This window comes from Mustela nigripes, chromosome 14, assembly GCF_022355385.1.
Source record: "Mustela nigripes isolate SB6536 chromosome 14, MUSNIG.SB6536, whole genome shotgun sequence".
Taxonomy (NCBI): domain Eukaryota; kingdom Metazoa; phylum Chordata; class Mammalia; order Carnivora; family Mustelidae; genus Mustela; species Mustela nigripes.
Genome location: NC_081570.1, coordinates 75,700,140 through 75,720,239, shown reverse-complemented (window position 1 = coordinate 75,720,239; position 20,100 = coordinate 75,700,140). Strand labels below are relative to the sequence as shown.

The following is a 20,100-nucleotide window of genomic DNA, read 5'->3' as shown; positions in this document are numbered from 1 at the left end:
GGGTGGCTCAGTGGGTTGGACCTCTGCCTTCAGCTCAGGTCATGATCTCAGGGTCCTGGGATCAAGTCCAGCATTGGGCTCTCTGCTCAGTGGGGCCTGCTTCCCCCTTCTCTCTCTGCCTGCTTCCCTGCCTACTTGTGGTCTCTCTCTGTCAAATAAATAAATAAAATCTTAAAAAAAATTGGAACTATTATCTAGAAGTCTGCATAAATCCAGGTTCAACTTTAGGAATAATGCTTCTAAGAGGTATAAAATATGTGGCTGTTTCACTTTCAATAATCGAAAGATTGGTTATTGATATTCTGGTGGTAACAGCCTAATTCCTCCTTTATAAAGTTCCCCATCATTTTTTTAAATTGTTTACCCATCTGCCTAAAACAATTATTTTATTAAAAAGTGAAAAATGGCAATATTCTAATTCTGATTTTTCTTCCTTATTAAATTCTTCTCTATAAAACCCTTTGTCATCATTAGCTAAGGGTATCTGATTACACTCAAATACAGTTAATGGGAAATCAGCAGAAAGTTATTAAATTTTCCTTTAATTGTCAGTTCCAGAGTAAGGAAGTGGTGTTCTAAATACCCAGGTGGGAATCAATAAAGTTTCTGTTTGTGTTCCATTTGGTTTTGTTGTTGTTTGACTAAATCTTCTCTTTAAGTATCCTTATTCACTCACTTTTAAAATATATACTCCAGTTTTATTAATGAATAGAATCTGATTTTATTTTTGTTGAATGAGTTTTCCCATCTTGTTCAGTGGAAGTTCCTTTGTTTTGATCTCAAAGTCCTTTGGTTATAAAACTATCAAGACTTTATTATTTCTTTGCTTTCTTATACAAATATCACAGACTCACCCTGAATATTTCTTATACCAGTCCTGGAATCAGCCAGGTACAATTTCAAATGTACAAGCTGTTGTAGAATTTCAGAACTCACCATTTTAGGAACAGAAACTGGAATGCCATTATTTATTTATTTTTGAACAGAATTAGGATGAATGGAGGGATGGAGAGGCAGACAGACAGATACCTGATAGACAAATATGTGTGCATATTTTTTTTCTGATATAGAAAGACTCATCAACAGGTTATAGTCTTTATAACTTAATAAATTAACATAACTAGAAAGTAACTTTTGTTAAAGTTATAAAAAGTACACTGTAGCTTTACAGAAAAGACAGGGAAGAGAAACACCAATGGAGAAGACAACTTGGGACGTAATCTTGAGTTTGGTGTTCACAGGAAAGGAAGTCTTAGCTAACAGATTGTGAATTTGCCAGCATTGATGATAAATGTAAATCCCACATGGATATGGCTGTAGGCAATTTTAGGCAAGAGACTGGGAAGATTTCCAGAACTTGCAGCAAAATTATACCACAATCTTGCCATTAACATTTGATTTACAGAAGTCCTTTTGTTGTTAGTCAGTCTCTTTTTTAGTGAACTTCTAATGCCTATGCATGCAGATTATAGGCAGACTTTAGCATCTGGCACTTACTTTATTTCTGTGAATACAATTTTTAACTTTAAGAAATGTTACCTTTAAGATATGTGGTTTCTCTATAGCTCAACTAAGAGAAAGAATATGCTGATCATGCAAATATTGTATTCACAATTTCTTTTAGTGATGCAGAAAGGTAATCTTTGTGGTTGATATCATTTTGGTCAAAATCACAATTGCTGTGACCTTATGCAATTAAAAAATAATGGGAGGTTACATAGATCTTTTTGATGTGTATATTAATTTCTGCAATTCTAAAGCCAGATGAACACAGGCCTGACAGTCAACTCTGCTAATGATCTCAGGCAAGTTACATTCTCTTTCTAGAACTCAGTTTTCTTATCTGAAAACTGGAACTGTTCATACGGTTGTTGCAAGGATTAAGTAAGTGGACATGTGTAGAGCATTCCTAAGAGTCTGGGGCACATGGGAGCAGTATGTTAAGTGTTAGCTGTTATGATTATGAATCCATTGGTCCTAATCTGCATATTCTCAAGGAGTTAGCACATCTTATTATTTGTTAACATACCTTACTCCAATAACTGAGTAAAATCAGGTTCAGAGAAATCAAGTAAACAGTCAAGATCACACAGCGCAAGTGGCAAATCTGTGTCCCAGCTTCAGATATAAATGGTGTGAAGAAATAGGGAATGTCTTTTTTGGAGATGTTCATTCTTTTTTGGTGTTCTAAGAATCCATGGTCAGTGTTCCGAGGGATGTAGTAATACATGAAGTGCTTGGTTTTAAATTCAAGACGTCCATTTGCCTGTATCATTTTTCTTTTACTGAAAGTATAATTAGCTTAACCACTTATTTTAATAATGGGCCATTTCTTGGTGCCCCTTGTAAGGGCCTACTTAGCAAGAGCAATTTCATCTTGGTTAAATGGTGATTTTGTTATTTATGCAGTAAAACTTAAACTAACCCTGCCCAACCCACATCCCCTGCAGGGGAACTAACTTAGAAGCAAGTCTGGGAAACCAGTAAAATATTGTTGACCAGTCCCTGATAACAGAGCCCAAATGCAAGGACGAGTCAGGCCAGGTGGAGACCATCTCATTGGCCAGCTCAACCACATGGCCTTTGCTCTATAAAAGCTAGTCTATGAAACTGGGGGTCATCACTCTCTCTGTAAGAGGCGGCCCCAACCAGTCAGTTTGATTCTTGATACTGGTGTAAAATAAAGCTCTGCTTGACCTTCATTTTGTATTGGTCTTACTCCTTTGATCACAGACCCTAACACTCCTGAGTTAGGGAAGTTTTCTAAGGGAAAAAAAAAAATTCTCTGAGCTTGAATTTTGAGATATAAGCTGTCTTTGTTATTTTTCCATTTTTAAAAATTTCTGTTGTTTTTGTTTTCTATTGGTGGTTTTTGCATTGTAGTTTTTTTCCAAAAGAGAGATGGGGTAACAATTCTTATATCAGATAAATTACATTTGTTGATCTTCTTGGTGGATAGACCCTTTAAGCATGATGCAGTGTCCTTCTATATCTCTGACTACAGTCTTTAGCTTAAAATATAAATATTTATGCCCCCAATATGGGAACAGCCAACTATATAAACCAACTATTAATCAAAATAAAGAGTCACATTGATATTAATACATTAATTGTAGGGGATCTTAACATGCCACTCTCAGTAATAGATAGATCATCCAAGCAGAAAATGAAATAAAAAACAGGAGCTTTGAATGACACATTGGACCAGATGGACCTCATAGATATATACAGAACATTCCATCCTACAATAACAGAACACTCATTCTTCTCTAGCGCATATGGAACTTTCTCCAGAATAAACCACATAGTGAGTCACAAATCAGGGCCCAACCAATACCAAAAGGTTGAGATTATTCCCTGCATATTCTCAGACCACAAAGCTTTGAAACTGGAACTCAACCACAAGAAAAGTTTGGAAGGAATTCAAACACTTGGAAGCTAAATACCAACCTGCTCAAGAATCTTTGGATCAACCAGGAAATCAAAGAAGAACTTAAACAATTCATGGAAGGCAATGAAAATTGTAAGGGCCTGCTTAGCCAGAGGGAGTCATTTTGTGTTTATGCAGTGAACTTAGATTGTACCTGGCCCCTCCCAGAGGAACTTACTTGCAAAACCTAGATACAAGGGCGGGTCAGGCCAGGTGAAGACATCCAATCAATGGAGCACCCATATATCTACTAGGGTAAATTGAAATTCAATTGGCCACCCGTGTGTAACCTAGCAGTTTTCTCTGTGTATTGCAGACCTAGCATGACTGTGCAGTTTTCTCTGTATATTGCAATATCATTGGCCACCTGTGTATAGCCTGGCGAAACTATCTCTATAAAAGTTAGTCTGTGAGACTGGGAGGGGTCGCCTCTTTGCAAGAGATGGCCCTGACCAGTCAGTTTGATTCTCAATGCTTGGTGCAAAATAAAGCTTTGACCTACGCTTTGTGTCAGTCTCGCTCCTTTGATTATGGGCCCTAACAAAAATGAAGACACATTGGTCCCAAACCTATGAGATATGGCAAAGGCAGTCCTAAGGGAGAAATACATAGCCATCCAAGCCTCACTCAAAAAAAAAAAAATTGAGAAATCCTGAATACACCAGCTCTCTTTACACCTTAAGGAACTGTAAAACCAACAACAAATTAAGCCAACTGCACACACAAGAAGGGAATAAGATTAGAGCAAGGACCAATGAGTTTGAAACTAGAGATACAGTAGAACACACCAGTGAAACTAGAAGCTGGTTTTTTGAAATAATCAGTAAGATCAATAAGCCACTGGCCAAACTAATCCAAAGAAAAGAGAGAGGACTCAAATTATAAAATTTTGAATGAAAAGGGAGAGATCACAACCAACACCAAGGAAATAGAAACAATCACCAGAAATTATCATCAACAGCTATATGCCAATAAGTTAAGCAACCTAGAAGAAATGGATGCATTCTAAGAAATGGATGCAACTTCCAAGACTGAAACAGGAAGAAATTGACAACCTGAATAGACTGATATCTAGTAACAAGATTGAAGCAGTGATCAAAAACCTCCCTTTAAAAAACAAGAGCCCAGCCCTGAGAGGAATTCTATCAAACTTTCAAAGAAGCAGTAATAGCCATTCTCCAGAAGCTGTTTCAGAAAATAGAAACAGAAGGAAAACTTCCAGACTCTATGAAGCCAGCATTACCCTGATTCCCAAACCAGACAAAGACCCCATGAAAAAGGAGAATTTCAGGCCAATATCCCTTATGAATATGGATGCCAAGATTCTCAACAAAATCCTAGCTAATTGGATCCAACAGTACATTAAAAGGATTATCCACCATGACCAGGTGGGATTTATCCCTGGGATGCAAGAGTGGTTCAACATTCACAAATCAATCAGTGTGATAGAACAAATCAATAAGAGAAGAGAGAAGAATCACATGGTCCTCTCAACAATGCAAAAAAAAGCATTTGACAAGATACAGCATCTGTTCCCGATTAAAACTCTTTGAAGTATAGGGACAGAGGGAAAATTCCTCAACTTCATAAAACCTATCTATGAGAAACCCATGGCAATTATCATTCTCAGTGGGGAGAAGATGACAGCCTTCTCTTTGAGATCAGGAACATGACAAGGATGCCCAATCTCACCACTGTTGTTCAACACAGTACTAAAAGTCCTAGCAACAGTGATCAGAAAATGAAAAGAAATAAAAGGTATTCAAATTGGTAAAGAAGTCAAACTTTCTGTCTTCGCAGATAACATAATACTTTATATGGAAAACCCAAAAGACTTCACCCCCAAACCACTAGAACTCATATAGAAATGCAGTAATGTGGCAGGATACAAAATCAATGCACAGAAGTCAGCTGCTTTCTTATACATTAACAATAAAAATATAGAAAGGGAAATTAGAGAATTGATTCCATTTACTATAGCACCAAGAACCATAAGATACCTGGAAATAAACCTAACCAAAGTGGTAAAGGATCTGTACTCGAGGAGCTACAGAACACTCATGAAAGAAACTGAAGACACAAAAACATGGAAAAGCATTCCATGATAATGGATCAGAAGCATAAACACTGTTAAAATATCCATACCACCCTGGGATGCCTGGGTGGCTCAGTTGGTTAAGCTGCTGCCTTCAACTCAGGTCATCATCCCAGGGTCCTGAGATCAAGTCCACATCCGGCTCCTTGCTTGGCAGGGAGCCTGCTTCTGTCTACACCTCTGTCTGCTATTCTGCCTGCTTGTGAGCTCACTCGCTACCCCCCCCTCTCTCAAATAAATTAAATAAGTAAATAAATAAATAAATACCTTTAAAAAAAATGTCCACACTGCCCAGGGCAATCTATACTTTCAATGCCATCCCAATAAAAATTCCACTGGCATTTTTCAAAGTGCTGGAACAAACAATCCTAAAACTTGTATGGAACCAGAAAAGACCCTGAATCGCTAAGGAAATTTTCCAAAAGAAAAACAAAGCTGGGGGCATTACACTGCCTGATTTCAAGCTTTACTACAAAGCAGTGTTCACCAAAACAGCATGGTACTGGTACAAAAGCACACATAGACCAGTGGAACAGAGTAGAGAGCCCAGATATGGACCCACAACTCTATGGTCAAGTAATCTTTGACAGAGCAGGAAAAAAATATACAGTGGAAAAAAGTCTCCTCAATGAGTGGTGCTGGGAATATTGGACAGCTATGTATAGAAGAATGAAACTGGATGATTCTCTTACATCATACACAAAGATAAACTCAAAATGGATAAAGACCTCAATGTGAGGCTATAATCTATCAAAATTCTAGAGGAGACCATAGGCAGTAACCTCTTCGACATTGGCCACAGCAACTTCTTTCAAGGCATGGCTCCAAAGACAAAGGAAACAATAGCAAAAATGAAATTTTGGGACTTCAAGATCAAAAGTTTCTGCACGGCAAAGGAAACAGTCAACAAAACAAGGAAACAACTCATGGAATGGGAGAAGATATTCTCAAATGACACTACATACAAAGGGCTGATATCCAAGATCTATAAAGAATTCCTCAAACTCAACACTCAAAAAACAGACAGTCACATCCAAAAAATGGGCAGAAGACATGAGCAGACACTTCTCCAAAGAAGACATACAAACGGCTAACAGACACGTGAAAAAATGTTCATCACTACCCATCAGGAAGGTTCAAATCAAAACCACATTGAGATACCACCTTACACCAGTCAGAATGACCAAAATTAACAGGACAGGAAACAACAAATGTTGGAGAGAATGTGGAGAAAGGGGAACTCTCTTACACTGTTGGTCGGAATGCAAGTTGGTGCAGCCACTTTGGAAAACAGTGTGGAGATTCCTTAATAAATTAAAAATAGTGCTACCCTATGACCCTGCAACTGCACTACTGCGTATTTACCCTGAAGAAAGAGATGTAGTAAAAATAAGGGTCATCTGTGCCCAAATGTTCATAGCAGCAATGGCCATGGTAGCCAAACTGAGGAAGGAGCCAAGAGCCAAGATACCCTTCAACAGACAATGGCTAAAGAAGATATGGTCCATATATGCAATGGATTATTATTGCCTCCATCAGAAAGAATGAATACGCAACTTTTGTATCAACATGGACAGGACTGGAGGAGATTATGCTGAGTGAAATAAGTCAAGCAGAGATAGTCAATTATCATATGGTTTCTCTTATTTGTGGAACATAAGGAATAACATGGAGGACATTAGGAGAAGGAAAGGAAAAGTGAATTGGGGGAAACTGGAGGGGGAGAGGAACAATGAGAGACTGGATTCTGAGAAACAAACAGGCTTTTGGAGGGGCAGGAGGGGGGGAATGGGTGAGCCTGGTGGTGGGTATTAAGGAGGGCACGGATTGCATGGAGCACTAGGGGTTATACATAAACAATGAATCCTGGAACAATAAAAAAATAAAATAAAATAAGACTGTAAAAAGAAAAATATATTTAGGATATTAACCCCTCATTAGATACATAGTTTGCAAATATCTTTTTCCCTTTCCATAGATTGTCTTTTCACTATGTTGATGTTCTCTTTTGCTGTGCAGAAGCTTTTTAGTTGGATATAGCCCCACGTATTTATTCTCAATTTTGTTCCTTGTGTTTTTGGTATCATATCTGAAAAATCATTACCAAGATCCACATCAAGGTGCTTTATTCCTATGTTTTCTTCTAAGTGTTTCACGGTTTTAGGTCTTACTTTTAAGTCTTTAGTCCATTCTAGGGTGATTTTTGTGAGTGGTGTAGGTTCTGAATCCAGTTTCACTGTTTTACATGTGATTACTCAATTTTCCAGCACCATTTACTGAGGAAATACCTTTTCCCCATTGAGTATTCTTGGTTTCCCCATCAAATATTAGTTCACTGTATGTGCTTGGCTTTATTTCTGGGCTTTTGATGCTGTTCCTTTGGCCCATTTGTTTGTTTATATGCTAGTACCATACTGTTTTTGATGATAACAGATTTGTAGTATAGCCTGAAATTAGGAAGTACGATTCTTCCTGCTTTGTAATTCTTCCTCAGAATTTCACTGGGTATCAGGAGTCTCTTGTGATTCCATATAAATTTTAAGAGTCTTTTTTCTACTACTGTAAAAAGTGTCATTCAATCCTGATAGAATTTGTATTGAACCTATAGATGGATTTTGGTAGACATTTTAACAGCATTAATTCTTCCAACTCATGAACATGGGATAACTTTCCATTTATTTGAATCCCCTTCAATTTTTTAAAAAAATTGGTACAGTTTTCTGCATAAAGATCTTTTCTCTCCTTAATTAAATTGATTCCTAAGTATTATTTTTGATGCTATTGTAACTGGGATTGATTTTTTCAATTTTCAGAAAATCTACTGTTTGTGTATTGAAAAGCTACTGATTTTAATGCTAATTTTGTATCCTGAAACTTACTAAATTCTTTGATTAATGGCTTTTGGTTGAATCTTGAGATTCTATATATAAAACAATATCATTTGCAAATAGAGACAATTTTACTTCTCTCTTTTAAATTCTAATACATTTTACTCTTGTCCTTGCTGGCATGCTCTAGCGAGGACTTCCAGCAGCATATTGAGTATGAGAGCTAGAGTAGACACCCTTGTTTGGGTCCATATTATAGAGATTTTATCCAGTACTTCTGTGCTCATAATGCCACTATTTTGTTTCACAGAATATAGGTTCTTGTTATTGTATTTAACCTTTATATTCCTTATGTGGGGAATCTTTTAAATTTTTTGAGCAAGTTTCAAAACTTACTAAGTAGGGGTGTCTGGGTGGCTCAGTGGGTTAAGCCTCTGCCTCCAGCTCAGGTCATGATCTCAGGGTCCTGGGATAGAGCCCCATATGGGGCTCTCTGCTCAGCAGAGAGCCTGCTTCTCCCCCTCTCTCTGTCTGCCTCTCTGCCTACTTGTGATCTCTGTCTGCCAAATAAATAAAATCTTTAAAAAAAAACTTACTACATATGAAAATCATGCTTTAACTCTTCATTACTGTAATGCCACAGCCTGGACAATGCTGAGCACAATACGCTCTTAATAAAAATCTATTCTATCTGCTGACCAGCAGTATTAATTTCTCCTTTATTCTTATATAAAACACACACCCTCAAACTCTTGGCAGGTGGAACACTCAAAGTTTATTTCTTTAAATAATTTCTTTAAATATAATTGATTCCTAGCAACATGTGGGGATGTCTCACTTATCTTTGCATTTGTAAGACTGGGACCAGTGCCAGCCATCTACTAGGAGCTGAGTAACTTATTCCTGAGGAATAAAATGACTGAAGTCTCATTACTCTCAACCTCAGATACACATGTATAGCCAGCAGGATTCAGATATTAATAGAAAGAGGACATGTTTTGAGAGCATCTTGCTTATATTTGCTGTAAATTCTTTATCTCCTTACACAATAATTTCTGATTTCCACTATGCATTTGCCACCCAGATCAATTGTTCTCTGCCATATCCAGCAGACCATATTAAGAATAATATGTTAATATCATTTTCACCTTTAATAACAAGGCAAAGTGGTTTCCTTTTTTTTTTATTTTATTTTTATTCCTTGGTTTTCACATCTCTACCTTGATCATCACTGTCTTTGCCAGGAGCTACTATTTGTTTTTGTTTTCATATTCAATTTTGAATAAAAGTGCCAATTGGGAAAATCTCATTTTGCTTTTAGCCTAAAAATCAGTTGCATTTTTTTTTCCTTTTCCTTTAGGCAAAAGAAATGCTTTCAAAGACACTACATTTTATAAATACTACCTATGAAAAAGTTAAATACAGGGACGCCTGGGTGGCTCAGTTGGTTAAGCAGCTGCCTTCGGCTCAGGTAATGATCCCAGGGTCCTGGGATTGAGTCCCACATTGGGCTCCTTGCTCGGCAGAGAGCCTGCTTCTCCCTCTGCCTCTGCCTGCCTCTTTGTCTGTGCTAGCTCGCTCTCTCTCCCTCTGTCTCTGACAAATAAATAAATAAAATCTTAAAAAGAAAAAGTTAAATACATAGAGAAAGAGAACATTTTTACTGTGGTGGTGATTTTCCTTCCAGAATTCTAAGAAAGCAGAGGGCTGGGCTTTGGTCTTGAGTAGTGACAGGTAAAATAAGACATTTTATTTGTTAAAGAAGAATAAATGGCAAGATGTCAGTTTTTAAGGTCTTGATTTGGTCTTTGACTGGGCTGAGAATATCATTTCATGGCTATTAAGTAGCCTCCCAGCTGCACTTTCTTTACAATAATGCACGTGGTTTCCTTTGGCACAATGTTTCAGCATGGCATGCATAAGTCATATTGGCCCTGCAAGTCCATGTTCCTCCTGCAGAATGATATTAAATGTGATGTTCTTAGTTTATATGTTGACCAAGACTCTTGCCCTATTCATTTGATTCTTTGTCTTGAAGGCTTGAATTTTGGCATAGCCTTATTTTGAGATTTGATTATTGAAATGTAATTTGTGTCACTAAAATATTGTGAAACTGGGCCATCTACCTCTCAGTCTCTCTCTATAGACATAGAATGAATAGAAGTAGAGGGGAGAAGGTTAGAGGGAGAAACAGACTTCTCACAGAGCTGGGAGCCCTATGTGGGACTGGATCCTGAGACTCTGGGATCATGACCTGAGCTGAAGACAGTTGCTCAACCAACTGAGCTAACCAGGCACCCCAAAAGATATCCTTTAAATGCCTTTCCTGAAAGCAAGTACTGTCACTGAGTTTGTGAAAGGTAGCTGCCCAAAGTCTATCTATCTGAAGCTTAATGAAAGGTAATGTGGGAGGAAGTCAAGATGGCAGAGAAGTAGCAGGATGAGACTACATCAGGTAGCAGGAGACCAGCTAGATAGCTTATCAAACCATTGCAAACACCTACAAATCCAATGGGAGATCAAAGAGAAGAGACAGCAATTTCAGAAACAGAAAATCGATCACTTTCTGAAAGGTAGGACCAGCAAAGGGAATCCAAAGCAACGGGAAGATAGATCGCGGGGGGAGGGGCCGGCTTCCGGCAAACGGTGGAGCAATGGAGCACAAAATCAGGATTTTTAAAAGTCTGCTCCACTGAGGGACATTGCTCCAGAGGCTAAACTGGGGTGAAGCCCACATGGGGCCAGCGTGGCCCTAGGTGCCACAGGGTCACAGAAGGATTGAGGGTATCTGAGTGTAGCAGAGCTCACAGGTATTAGACCAGGGAAGTTGGCTAGAGAGACAGAGGTGAGGAGTGCGCTCTCAGCTCAGGGATACCTTGAACCAGTCGCAGGCTGGGTGAGCTCGGAGTGCAGCCAGAGGCCAGGGAGATGAGAGTGATTGGGTTCTTTTCTCTGAGGGCGTACTGAGGAGTGGGGCCCCGAGCTCTTGGCTCCTCTGGGCCAGAGACTGGGAGGCTTCCATTTTCATTCCCATCCTCTGGAACTCTACGGAAAGTGTTTAGGGGACAAAAGCTCCTGAAAGCGAACCCAAGCAGATTACTTACCCTGGTCCCTAGTAAGGGCGGTGTAATTCCACCTTGGGCAAAGACACTTGAGAATCACTACAACAGGCCCTTCTGCCAGAAGATCAACAAGAAATCCAGCCAAGACAAAGTTCACCTACCAAGGAGAGCAGCAGAATTCCAGTGGAGGAGAAAGCAAAGCACGGAACTCATGGCTTTCTCCCCATGATTCTTTAGTCTTGCAGTTAATTTAAATTTTTTTTCTTCTGCTAAATTTTTTTAACTTTTGCCCTTTTAAAATGTTTTTTAACTAGTTTAACTAATATATATATATATATGTATATTCTTTTTTATATTTTTTCTTTATTTGTTTTCTTTTTCTAATTTTTTTTCTGAACATCTTTTTATCCCCTTTCTCCCTCCCACAATTTGGGGTCTCTTCTGACTTGGTTAAAGCGTATTTTCCTGGGGTCTTTGCCACCCTCCCTTTCAGTATTTTATTTGCTAATTCATATACTCTTATCTGGGCAAAATGACAAGGCGGAAAAACTCACCACACACACAAAAGAGCAAGAGGCAGTACCGAAGGCTAGGGACCTAATCAATACAGATATTGGTAATATGTCAGATCTAGAGTTCAGAATGACAATTCTCAAGGTTCTAGCCGGACTCGAAAAAAGCATGGAAGATATTAGAGAAAGCCTTTCAGGAGAGATAAAAGCCCTTTCTGGTGAAATAAAAGAACTAAAATATAACCAAGTTGAATTAAAAAAAATCTATTAATGAGGTGCAATAAAAAAAGGAATCTCTTACTGCTAGGATAAATGAGGCAGAAGAAAGAATTAGTTATATACAAGACCAAATGATAGAGAATAAAGAAGCTGAGCAAAAGAGGGACAAACAGCTATTGGACCACTAGGGGAGAATTTGAGAGATAGTGACACCATAAGATGAAACAACATGAGAATAATTGGGATTCTAGAAGAAGAAAGAGAGGAGGAGCAGAAGGTATATTGGAGAGAAATATTGTAGAGAATTTCCCTAATATGGAAAAGGGAGCAAGCATCAAAATCCAGGAGGTGCAAAGAACCCCCCTCAAAATAAAAAAGAAGAGGTCCATACCCCGTCATCTATTAGTAAAGTTTATAAGACTTAGCAACAAATAGAAAATCCTGAAAGCAGCCTGGGAAAAGAAATCTAACATACAATGGTAAAAATATTAGGTTGGTAGCAGATTTACCCACAGAGACCTGGCAGGCCAGAAAGAACTGGCATGATATATTCAGAGCACTAAACAAGAAAAACACACAGCCAAGAATACTATATCCAGCTAGGCTATCATTGAAAATAGAAGGAGAGATAAAAAGCTTCCAGGACAAACAAAAACTGAAAGAATTTACAAACACCAAACCAGCTCTACTGGAAATATCAAAAGGGGACCTCTAAGCAAAGAGAGAGCCTAAAAGTAGTAGATCAGAAAGGAGCAGAGACAATATACAGTAACAGTCACCTTACAGGCAATACAATGGCACTCAATTCATATCTCTCAATAATTACCCTAAATGTAAATGGGCTAAATGCCCAATCAAAAGACACAGGGTATCAGAATGGATTAAAAAAAACAAGACCCATCAATATGCTGTCTACAAGAAACTCATTTTAGACCCAAAGACATCTCCAGATTTAAAGTGAGGGGATGGAAAACCATTTACCACGCTAATGGACATCAGAAGAAAGCTGGGGTGGCAATCCTTAGATCAATTAGAATTTTTAAAAAATTTTTTTATTTTTTATAAACATATATTTTTATCCCCAGGGGTACAGGTCCGTGAATCGCCAGGTCCACACACCCCACAGAACTCACCAAAAGATCAATTAGATTTTAAGCCAAAGACTATAATAAGAGATGAGGAAGGATGCCACATCATACCCAAAGAGTCTGTCCAACAAGATCTAACAATTTTAAGTATCTATGCCCTTAACATGGGAGCAGCCAACTATATAAACCAATTAATAACAAAATCAAAGAAACACATCGACAATAGTACAATAATAGTAGGGGACTTTAACATTCCCCTCACTGAAATGGACAGATCATCCAAGCAAAAGATCAACTAGGAAATAAAGGCCTTAAATAACACACTGGACCAGGTGGACATCACACATATATTCAGAACATTTCATCCCAAAGCAACAGAATACACATTCTTCTCTAGTGCACATGGAACATTCTCCAGAATAGACCACATCCTGGGTCATAAATCAGGTCTCAACTGGTATCAAAAGATTGGGATCATTCCCTGCATATTTTCAGACCACAATGCTCTGAAGCTAGAACTCAATCACAAGAGGAAATTTGGAAAGAACCCAAATAGATGGAGACTAAGCAGCATCCTTCTAAAGAATGAATGGGTCAACCAGGAAATTAAAGAAGAATTGAAAAAATTCATGAAAACAAATGATAATGAAAACACAACAGTTCAAAATCTGTGTGACACAGTAAAGGCAGTCCTGAGAGGAAAATATATAGTGGTCCAAGCCTTTTTCAAGAAACAAGAAAGGTCTCAAATACACAACCTAACCCTACACTTAAAGGAGCTGGAGAAAGAACAAGAAAGAAAGCCTAAACCCAGCAGGAAAAGAGAAATCATAAAGATTAGAAGAGAAATCAATGAAATAGAAACAACAACAACAAAAAAAAACCAATAGAACAAATCAAGGAAACTAGGAGCTGATTCTTTGAAAGAATTAATAAGATTGACAAGCCAGACTTATCAAAAAGAAAAGAGAAAGGACCCAAATAAATAAAATCATGAATTAAAGGGGAGAGATCACAACCAACACCAAAGAAATACAAACAATTATAAGAACATACTATGAGCAACTCTATGCCAACAAACTTGACAATCTGGAAGAAATGGATGCATTCCTAGGGACATATAAACTAATACAACTGAACCAGGAAGAAATAGAAAACCTGAACAGACCCATAACCAGTAAGGAGATTGAAACAGTCATCAAAAATCTCTAAACAAACAAAAGCCCAGGGCCAGATGGCTTCCCAGGGGAATTCTACCAAACATTTAAAGAATAAGTAATTTCTATTCTTTTGAAACTGTTCCAAGAAATAGAAATGGAAGAAAAACTTACAAACTCATTTTGAGGCCAGCATCACCTTGATCCCAAAACCAGACAAGGATCCCATCAAAAAAGAGAATTACAGACCAATATCCTTGATGAACACAGATGCAAAAATTCTCACCAAAATACTAGCCAATAAGATTCAACAGTACATTAAAAGGATTATTCACCACAACCAAGTGGGATTTATTCCAGGGCTGCAAGGTTGGTTCAACATCTGCAAATCAATCAATGTGATACAATACATTAATAAAAGAAAGAACAAGAAACACAGAATACTCTCAATAGAGGCTGAAAAAGCATTTGACAAAGTACAGCATCCCTTCCTGATCAAAACTCTTCAAAGTGTAGGGATAGAGGGCACATACCTCAATATCATCAAAGCCATCTATGAAAAACCCACTGCAAATATCATTCTCAATGGAGAAAAACTGAAAGCTTTTCTGCTAAGGTCAGGAACACGTCAGGGATGTCCATTATCACCACTGCTATTCAACATAGTACTAGAAGTCCTAGCCTCAGCAGAAAACAAAAAGAAATTAAAGGCATCCAAACCGTCAAATAAGAAGTCAAACTATCACTCTTCGCAGATGATATGATACTATATGTGGAAAACCCAAAAGACTCCACTCCAAAACTGCTAGAACTTGTACAGGAATCCAGTAAAGTGTCAGGATATAAAATCAATGCACAGAAATCAGTTGCATTTCTCTACACCAGCAACAAGACAGAAGAAAGAGAAATTAAGGACTCAATCCCATTTACAATTGCAACCAAAACTATAAGATACCCAGGAATAAACCTAATCAAAGAGGCTAAGAATCTATACTCACAAAACTATAAAGTACTCATGAAAGAGATTGAGGACGACACAAAGAAATGGAAAAATGTTCCATTCTCCTGGATTGGAAGAACAAATATTGTGAAAATATCTGTTCTACCTAAAGCAATCTACACATTTAATGCAATCCCTATCAAAATCCCACCCATTTTTTTCAATGAAATGGAACAAATAATCATAAAATTTATATGGAACCAGCAAAGACCTCAAATAGCCAAAGGAATATTGAAAAAGAAAGCCAATGTTGGTGGCATCATAATTCTGGACTTCAAGCTCTATTACAAAGCTGTCATCATCAATACAGTATGGTACTGGCACCAAAATAGACACATAGATCAGTGGAACAGAATAGAGATCCCCTAAATAGACCCTCAACTCAATGGTCAACTAATCTTTGACAAAGCAGGAAACAGTGTCCAATGGAAAAAACACAGCCTTTTCAATAAATGGTGTTGGGAAAATTGGATGGCCACACGCAGAAAAATGAAATTGGACCATTTCCTTACACCACACACGAAAAGAGACTCAAAATGGATGAAGGACCTCAATGTGGGAAAGGAATCCATCAAAATACTTGAGGAGAACACAAGCAGCAACCTCTTCAACCTCAGCCACAGCAACGTCTTCCTAGGAACACTGCCAAACGCAAGGGAAGCAAGGGCAAAAATGAACTATTGGGATTCCATCAAGATCAAAAGCTTTTGCACAGCAAAGAAAACAGTTAACAAAACCAAAAGACAACTGACAGAATGGGAGAAGATATTTGAAAACGACATATCAGATAAAGAGCTAGTGTCCAATAAAGAGCTTAGCAAACTCAACAGCCAAAGAGCAAATAATCCAATCAAGAAATGGGCAGATAACATGAACAGACATTTCTGCAAAAAAGACATCCAGATGGCCAACAGACACATGAAAAAGTGCTTCACATCACTCAGCATCAGGGAAATACAAATCAAAACGACAATGAGATATCATCTCATACTAGTCAGAATGGCTAAAGTTAACAAGTCAGGAAACGACAGATGCTGGTGAGGATGCGGAGAAAGGGGAACCCTTCTACACTGTTGGTGGGAATGCAAGCTGGTGCAACTACTTTGGAAAACAGCATGGAGGTTCCTCAAAAAGTTGAAAAGCGAGCTACCCTATGACCCAGCAATTGCACTACTGGTATTTACCCTAAAGATACAAATGTAGTGATCTAAAGGGGCATGTGTACCCAAATGTTTATAGCAGCAATGTCCACAATAGCCAAACTATGGAAAGAACCTAAATGTCCATCAACAGATGAATGGATAAAGATGAAGTGGTATATATACACAATGGAATACTATGCAGCCATCAAAAGAAATGAAATCTTGCCATTTGCAATGATGTGGATGGAACTAGAGGGTATTATGCTTAGTGAAATAATTCAATCGGAGAAAGACAGCTATCATACGATCTCCCTGTTATGAGGAAGTGGAGATGCATCGTTGGGGGTTAGGGGGTTACGAGAAGAATATATGAAACAAGACGGGATGGGGAGGGAGACAAACCATAAGTGATTCTTAATCTCACAAAACAAACTGAGGGTTGCTGGGTGGAGGGGGTTTGGGAGAGGGGATGGGGTTATGGACATTGGGAAGGGTATGTGGTATGGTGAGTGCTGTGAAGTATATAAACCTGGCGATTCACAGACCTGTACCCCTGGGGATAAAAACACATTATATGTTTATAAAAAATAAAAAATAAAATTAAAAAAAAAGGTATTGTGTATGGATCATTTTTTTTTTTTATGGTCTCTGGGGAGGAAAAAAAATTGGATTTCCTATATTTCCTGTAATAATTTTGGCTGTGAGATACTAATTATTATAGTTATAAATATGTATGATATTTCATACATACTTTCATACATACATTCAATAATTTTGGCTGTGAGATAAATAATTTATTATAGTTATAAATATGTATGATATTTCATTAACACATTTAACTTTATTAATGAAGATCGAGAATCAGACAGCATATTTTTTTTTAAATTTTTTATTTTTTATAAACATATATTTTTATCCCCAGGGGTACAGGTCTGTGAATCACCAGGTTTACATACTTCACAGCACTCACCCAAGCACATACCCTCCCCAATGTCCATAATCCCACCCCCTTCTCCCAACCCCCCTCCTCCCAGCAACCCTCAGTTTGTTTTGTGAGATTAAGAGTCACTTATGGTTTGTCACCCTCCCAAGACAGCATTTTTAAATTGTTGAAGAATACAGAAAGTTGAACAAGATTTGGTCTGTGTCTTATCAGTTATTCAAGGTAAGACAGGCTGTAAGGCCAGGAACATAGGTTCTTTTCACCTCTCAACCCTTGAGCAAGTTGCTAAATATCGCAATCTCTTTTCAGTCCTGCACTAGTAATTCAAGGGAGAAGAGTATCTTTTTACTCCAGATAAAATGGGACTATCGGGAGTGACCTTAAGTGGAAGACATCTATGGCCGGTTGTTTGGCTACCTCAGTGAAGTCCACTGGCAGCAAAGACAATACTCTGGCAGAAACAGACGATATTGTTCCAAATGAATTATCAATAAATTGATATTTGCTTGAAGATGACTCACTAAAGACCAGGAAGGAGAGAAACAGGACAAAACCAAAATAAAGTCTATTTGTATTTTATTTCCTTGAGTAAAGAATAGTTGACAGTAAATTATTCTGCTAGAGCTTGAATCCTTCCAATGTTACATCAGGGTTTGATAACGTCAATCTGCAATCTTCCACATTTTCAACAGAGAAACTATATTGACATAATACTTGTAAGAAACAGAAGTTCTTGAATTTGTCTAAAAATAGCATATTGTGAATTAAAGAAATTTTTCAAGGCTAGCAGAATGTTTTTATTTTGTTTAGAAATCTGTGACTAGGTTACTTGGGTGACATCAGTGTTAAAATGAATGTCAAATAGTTAAAATGATAGGTCAAAAGGTTGGCTGTTTACTTGGGTATTAATGGAGTAAAGCCTTATAGTAGTGATGAGGGAACAGAAGGCTAGCTGAGGACAAAGGAGAAGCTGGCACCCTACATCACCCCCTCCAGCCTGCACTCCCTGACTTGTATGACATTCCTCAGGCACTCCTGGCTGCCCTCAAGAAAGAACAAATAGTTAACTTGTAGAGATCACAATCCTGCAAGGCCGGAGTCTCCCTCACATTACAAATGCCCTTGTGATTTACAAGGAAGAGGCTTTCTTACCAACAGCCTAACTTCCAAAGACTCATAACTCAGTTCCTAAAGCCCTAACACCATCTTCCCCTCCCTAAAATTGAGGGAGCCTGAGGCAGAGGGAAATGTAAGTAAAGTTAAATTTCTTCTAAACCTAAAGCTCATTGATAAGGACAGATGATAGCATGAGTGTGACATTCCATTAGGAAGCTCTCAACTATCTTACCATTAATGCCTTACTAAAAGGAAAAACCACCTTAACTTGACAAACAGCCAAGCCTCTGGTATCCTGTGTGTCTCCTTTAAAACATGTAAATTCTTTGAAACCCTCCCTTTTTTTCACCTCCCCTAATCCCATAGTCAATCATCATCACTCCTCACAACCTCGGGGCAGCAGCTCTTTCTGCCCATGGGTCCTGCCCTGTGTTGTAATAAACCATCATTTTGCACCAAAGATGTCTCAAGAATTCCTTCTTGGTCATCAGCTCCAGGCTTCACCCCAATGAACCTCACTTGAATTCTAGAATTTCATCAGCATGACAGGGATAGAGAAGACTGTGGCGGTCACTTGGATTAGTAGTACTCAAAACTTTTTAATTCAAATTGTAAAAAGTCCAAATATTAAAAAAAAAAAAAAAAAAGCTAAAAGCAAATCTGCTCTATTAAGATAGAAGACCCACCGGCCCTTAAAGTTCCCCTTGTCCCTGTTAAAAGCACATCATTAGAGGCATTTCCAAGAAATCTCAAAGAATCCTTGCGGGTTTGAAAACCTGTGATTTGATACAAAGTTGTCTTTTAGATACGGGGGCAAGTCCTCAGGCTGCTGAGAGGAAAGGCAGGCTGGAAAATCATTGAGTTCCTCTGGGCTCTGTTCCTCTGCCAACAAGGGGACTCTACAGCTGCCCTAATCCCTGCTACTCCCACAGCTTTTCCAAAGTCTTTCAGTGTTAAGTGTTCTGGCTCTGCTGAGATAAGGGAACTCAGGCAAAAATCAAAGGAAAAGACTTTCCCTCTGAGCAGCTGAGAGTGAACAGGGAGGGAGAAATTGGAGCAGTTATTTCTCAGTACAGTCTAAGGCAGTCTGGTTCATCACAGGATGGCTATTCTGGTAAATTCAGCACCCTACTGACAGTGTTGTTGTCTTAAGTACCTGAATACAGGAGACAGTTACTGGTAAAGCCCACACAGAATTTTTCTTTCTGTGAATCTGTTAGATTGGAAAAAGGACTTATGTCTTCAAACATGTATGCTCATCTGGGGGCGGGGGTGTTCTATGATAAAAACAGTATTTTCTCTGGAATAGTTTTTTTAAAATATAATTTTATAATTTATAATTTTATAATTTATATATTTTTAATATTTTTTAAAATTTTGTTATTTAACACTGAAGCAAAGTTAAATTTTTTTGAATTTAAAGAACTCTGTATTAGGAGAGACTCTTAATGTCACAAAACAAACAGATGGCGGAGGGGGTAGGGGGGTAGGGAGAGGGTGGTGGGGTT

General features: G+C 38.1%; 1 long non-coding RNA gene across 3 annotated transcripts in view; it reads left to right on the top strand.

Annotated features, from left to right (window-relative positions):
* Positions 1–20,100, top strand: part of LOC132002020 (uncharacterized) — an 87,360-nt gene that overhangs the window by 15,680 nt on the left and 51,580 nt on the right. The window lies entirely within an intron of this gene.